Below are 5,422 nucleotides of genomic sequence, written 5' to 3'. Positions count from 1 at the left end.
TGCAACCCGAACCTTCCCCGGGGCTCCTCACCACGCACGCTGCAACTGGCTGGACGCAGAAAACAAGCAGCTGGGGCGAGCGGCCGCTTCCGAAGCGATCACACCGAGCCGCGGGCCGGCCCCCCGCGCGCACGCTGCGCCCCCCGAGCCGATTCCTCGCACGGCCCTCTCCCGGCTCCGCTTTCCCCGGGGGCCAGGAGCTGCTCCCTGGTGCCTTACCAGCTCCCTCCCAGGCCCTTCCCGAGGACGAAGCCTCCCACAGCTGCACTTCAATCTCTTCGATCCCAGGTGGAAACGCTCGGCCCGTCGCCTCCGCCAGCGCCCGCGACCCCGCTGCCCGGCCCGGCGGAGCAGCCGGCAACGGGCGCTTCCCGGGAGGCTCCTCCGGCGCCCTGCGGGATGCTGGCGGCCGAGCACCACATAAGGAAGGCGCCGCGCAGGGCTCCCAAGCTCCCACGTGCCGCGTGCTTTGCATTCAGCTGCCAAGAGGATGAATTTCCACTTTCCACCGCGCACGTACTTCTCCTGCAAGCACCCAGTTTTCAAACAAGCAGGGCAGGGAGGGTCCGGGCTAACACGAGGCTCTTCCCAACACGCAAACCCTTCCCCTGGGGCTACGGTGAACATCCCTATCCTGTTCCTTCCTCCCTGCATCTCCTGCCTCTGCCGGAGGGGAGACGAAGGTCCGGGTCCAATCCGTACCTGCGGGAAGGGGGCTGACCCTCGCCAGCCCCCGCGCGGCTCTGCCCCGTGCACGGGATCAGCTGGCTACCAACACGCCTTGGATGTGCCGGTGTGGGGGCGGCGGGAGACCCCCCTCTGCCCCCCACTCCTGCGGCAGGCAGGGGCCGGGTGGCCCCCGCTGCGGCGTGGACGCGGACCCCGCCGAGCCCTTTGCCCCCGGCCGTTTCGGCCAGCGTGCTCGGCACGGGGGGTGTGGGGTGACCGGCTGCCTTCGGAGGACGAAACGGCAAAGCCCCGGCTCCGGGGCGGCCGGTCTCTTCGCAGCCTCTCCTCCTCCTCCTCCTCCTCTTCAAACGCTTTCGCTGCTGCTTCCCGCAGCAGGGGATGAGTGGGTCCCGGGAGGGAGCAGGAGGTCCCGGGAGGGAGCAGGGGGTCCCCGCGAGCCCCCCGGGAAGTGGCTGGCAGCCTCCGCGGCACTAGCATGCACGGGACTTTTGGCTGCCTTTGCAGCCCTAAATACCCCCCCCACCACCACCACCCTGTCCCAGGCTGAGAAAAAACTCTTGGAGGAAGGAAAAAAATAGAAAGCAGAAAGACTGCAGCTGCTGAAGAAGAGAAAACACGAGAGAGGCGAGAAAAAGCAACAGCAGATGTTTGCACGTCGGAGAGGCTGGAGCGGGCAGGAGCGGCAGCGCCCGGGCTGCAGCGTCAGGCGCGGGGAGAAGCCCCGGCCGCGGCTTACCTGCACGCTCCTCTCCCTCCTCTGCCTCTCGCAACGCGCGGGACAGCGGCTCCGCGGGCGCGCGGCTCCTGCTGCCGCCGCCGCCGCTGCTGCTGCTGCTGCTGCTGCTGCGCCGGCCGCGCGCCTCCGCCGAGGGCTCGCTCGGCTCGCCGAGGGCGGCTGGGAGCGCGGGAGGCGGGGGGCCGCCGAGGCCCGGCGCCGACCGAAACGTCTTTCTGCTGCAGCCGAGGGCTTGGGGCGCCGAGCCGCCCGCCCGCACGCACACACGCACGCACACACGCCGGCCTGGCCTGCCTGCCTGCCGCGGGGCGGGCGCTTCGCAGCAGCTCCGGCTGCCGCCCAGCAGCCGTGTTTAAAAACGGAGCTAATTAATAATTTAAATAAGCCCAGCCCTTGCCACGGCCCCTCTTGGAGGAGCGTGTGCTTGGGCCCAGCTGCGCGTCCGGCTTGTCCCGGGGGCTCGGCGCGTGCCAGCAGCCTGTGCCTGGTCCCCCGCCTGCGACGGGGGACACCCAGGTGCCCCCAGCCCCTGCCAGAGGCTTCGCTCGCAGCTGGTGACAGCTTTAATCCAAATCCTGGTGACACTTAAGAAAAAGGAGGACGGGGAGCAGCTGGAGGGGGGCGGGACTCGTCCCCACAGTCAGTGCCCACGGGAAGGGTGGCAGGGTCCCGGCTGGGGGGCACTGGACCTCCAGGCCTGGCCCGGCACAGCGCTTGCCACGGGGGAGCCCCGTTCCCACGGGCATCCCCAGCGCCCGCGAGCCCCGTTCCCACGGGCATCCTGTCACCAGCGAGCCCCGTTCCCATGGGAATCCATGTCGACGGAGAACCCCATTCCCACGGGCATCCCCAACACCAGTGAGCCCCCCCGTTGCGGCTGTCTCGGACGCGGGCAGGAGTTTCTCGCCCTCTCCAAGCCCAACCTGCCGGAGGGGTCAGGAGCCAGAGCCGCTTTTGCTCGCTCACGACCCAAACGGCCCCCAGCAGGGTCCCATCTGCCCTCCCCGCAGCTCCTCGCTCGGCTGCACAGCCAAAATCACACCTGGGACCTGCCGCTCCAGCGTTCCCATCCACCGGGCTCCCCCAGCTTGCAGCTCCCTCCAACCCTAAAACACATATTTTTCCCGGGAGACTGCGGCCGCCCCACGGCCTGGAAGCAGAGCCCTGCCGGGGAGGCTGCCGGAGCGGGATTGAGAGGGGCCCCAGCCCTCGGCCCGCAGCCCGCTGGGGCGCTCGGATGCCTAAAACCCAGCAGGTAGCTCGAGCGCAAGGCAGAAAAGGGAAAGGATGGAAACCACACTGGTGTTTTGTGTTGTTTAAACAAAGCATCGGGATGGAGACATGTGTTTGCCAGCTGGAAAAGGATCAGAATCAATAGGGAAAGAGAATGTTGTTTTCCAGCTGGGAGATTCACACTAATTGTTTTAAAAAACAGTCAAGATTCCCTAAAGCCAGCAGATCCTTGGCTACATGTTTCATGGGTTTTTTTTTTCCTGCTACCGAATAGACACGTAGCTAGTAACCCCCCCCCCCCAAAGAGCTGTGCTATTAGCTGGACACTGAGAAGACTTGGCATGGTCCCAGCGAAGGCTGGAAAGAGAAGGGGAAACTGAGGCACAGATGGCAAGTGCTTGCTCAGAAGCCGCCCTGCAAAGCCTGGCTTGGAGCGGGCTCTTGGATCCCAGACTTCACCCACGGTGCTGGGAGAGCCTGCGAAGCTGCAGACACGGCTCCCATTGCCGGGAAGTGCAAAAGCCCTTCAAAAAAGCTTGTGATTACAAATTCTGCCCTCAGCCAAGGGACACTGTTTGTTGAGTTTTCCTCCTGCAGGAATTTCTTCTAATGTCCAAGTTTCAAATCCACCTTCAAAGACGCTCTTTCTATTTTTGAAGAAGCAACAGGCGGCAGCTTTGGGCGCAGCTCCGGCTCGGTCTGGGCACCACGCGCTCGCGTTAGACCTTTGCAGAGAAACCTGGCCCTGCTCCTGCTCCTGCCGGCGCCGGGTCCCTGCTGATCGCACCTGCTCTTGCACCTTTTACTCGTCTCAGGAGATCCTGAACTTGGTGCTGCCTGCAGGTTTTCTACCAGCCGCTTTTGCTTTTACGTTTCGCTCCTTTTCATGCAACTCGGCTTTTTTTTCACTCATTGCTATGAAGGGATGACAGTGGGCAGGGGGGAGCTTCCCCGGGGCACCGCGGTTTTGGATACGGCTCCCTGCCTGCCCCAGCATCGCACCGGCTCCACGGGCTCCCGGCTTGCACCGCTTGCCTGCGCCGGCAGCATCCCGGTGCCCGGTGCCGGAGCCCTGCAGTTATCTCCCTTGCCCAGCTCGTTCTGCAGCGATCTGTAGCAGAAACACGACTTTGGTCTGGCTGAGCTGAGAAAGGAAATGTTTGAGCGCAAAAGCACCGGGAGCCCGAGCCAGGTTTGCGAGAACGGGCTGTATCGCACGTGGCAACGCAAGGGACAGCCGTGGAGCTGGTAAACACGGCGGCACAGCGAGCCCTGGCCCCGGCCCCAGCCCGCCGCGGCTCCTCGGCAGCCTGGCCTTAAAGCAGGCTTAAATCCCCGCATCTCCGCCAGGGCCAGGATCCTCAGAAAAAACAGCATAAAATGTTTTTTTGGCCAGAAGGAAATTTATTATTTATAATCGAAACCCCCCTGGTCCCCCACCACCCACCAAGCGAAGCCTCTGCTGCGCTTGCTGCTGTACAAACCCAGGTGACTGATGCTGCGGCGGCTCTTTCTGACAGCCAGATATTAAAATTCAGAAACGGAAGAAATGAAAAAAGAAGGAAACTCAAGATATCCCTGTGGTCCCTCGCTCGGAGCGGAGGGTGCTTTATACGAAACAGCAAATTGTGGGTTTAGCAGCAGAGCCTCGAAGCCGGCCAGCCTCGTGCCCGGGGGTTTCCGCCGCGCGCCGGCCTCTCCCGCCCAGCTCCCGGCAATCCCGCCTCCGAGGCCCCGCGGCTGCGGATGCTGCTGTGGCCACCCCGGGCAGAGCCGGTCCTGGGGCGCGGGCAGCGGCCCCCAAAGCTCCGAGCAGGGACGGGGGGAGCCCCGGGGACCCGAGGAGGAGCAGCGTGGCCGGGAGGCTCGGGGACCGGCGACGCTCGGGCAGGCGAGCCCAAATACCCCCTTGCCAGGCCATCCCTGTGCATCTTGCTCTGCTCAAACTGGGAGCAGCCCCCCCACCCCCACCCCAGGCACAGCAGCACCAGCGGGGATGGGCTGGGGCAGGCGGGGGACAGGCTGGAAAGAACAAGCTGCACTCGCTCCTGGGTGAGAAATGTGGCTGAGAAAGCCCGTCACCCTCGGCCCCAGCCAGGTGTTTGTAAGGAAAGAGAGGAAAAACACGAAATAACCCAGAGTTTGAACACTGCTTGGCTGGTTTGGTCATTAAATCTATGGGCAAATCTCCCCTGGAGAATGGTTTGGGTATTACGGCAACCAAACACATCCACTGCCGCGGCAAGGGAATAATTAGGTAATGGAAAAACCGCGTGCAAGTCACTCAAAATTCACCCTGGCCGAAGGGCTCGCGCTGCCCGAGTGCTGCCTGCAGCCCTCCCGGCCGGAGGGCGCGAGCGGCCATGCTGGAGCAAAGCCAACCCCGCGGTGGCTTCCCACCCGGAGCCCTTTCGGCTCTGGCTTTGCCGGGGACGTGGCACGGCACAGCGAGCCCACCGCCAGGCCAGCTCCCGGGGTCGGGAAAAGCCCACCGGGGAGGAGGATCCCCCCCGCCAGCCAAGCGAGGCAGGGCAGCGTCCCCCGCAGCAGGAGGGCGGTGGGGAGGGAGGCCGGGGGTCTGCATCGCCGGCAGCGGCGGGGTTCGTGCTCGCCTGGGGAAACTGAGGCAGGAGGGAGCTCCGGGCTCGCCGGGACGCAGAGCCGGGTGCCCTTTCTGCCTAGGCAACCTGTAGTATTTCCCGCGTCGTGCCGAGCTTTTATTCTTTTTCCCGTTTCCCGAGCCGTGCCTTGGTGCGGAGGGGC

General features: G+C 64.5%; 1 protein-coding gene across 1 annotated transcript in view; it reads right to left on the bottom strand.

Moving 5' to 3' along the window:
* PRELP (proline and arginine rich end leucine rich repeat protein) overlaps positions 1 to 1,744 on the bottom strand; it is a 12,175-nt gene extending 10,431 nt beyond the window's left edge. The window contains exon 1 of the mRNA XM_085300329.1: positions 1,427 to 1,744. The gene's annotated coding sequence lies outside the window, so the exon portion shown is untranslated. The remainder of the gene's footprint in view (positions 1 to 1,426) is intronic.
* Between the last annotated feature and the right edge of the window lie 3,678 nt (positions 1,745 to 5,422).

Source organism: Rhea americana, unplaced genomic scaffold (genome assembly GCF_003343005.1).
Source record: "Rhea americana isolate MKP2758 unplaced genomic scaffold, rheAme1 scaffold_163, whole genome shotgun sequence".
Classification (NCBI taxonomy): domain Eukaryota; kingdom Metazoa; phylum Chordata; class Aves; order Rheiformes; family Rheidae; genus Rhea; species Rhea americana.
The sequence above is the reverse complement of the archived record's forward strand: the minus strand, read 5'-3'. Positions and strand labels throughout refer to the sequence as shown.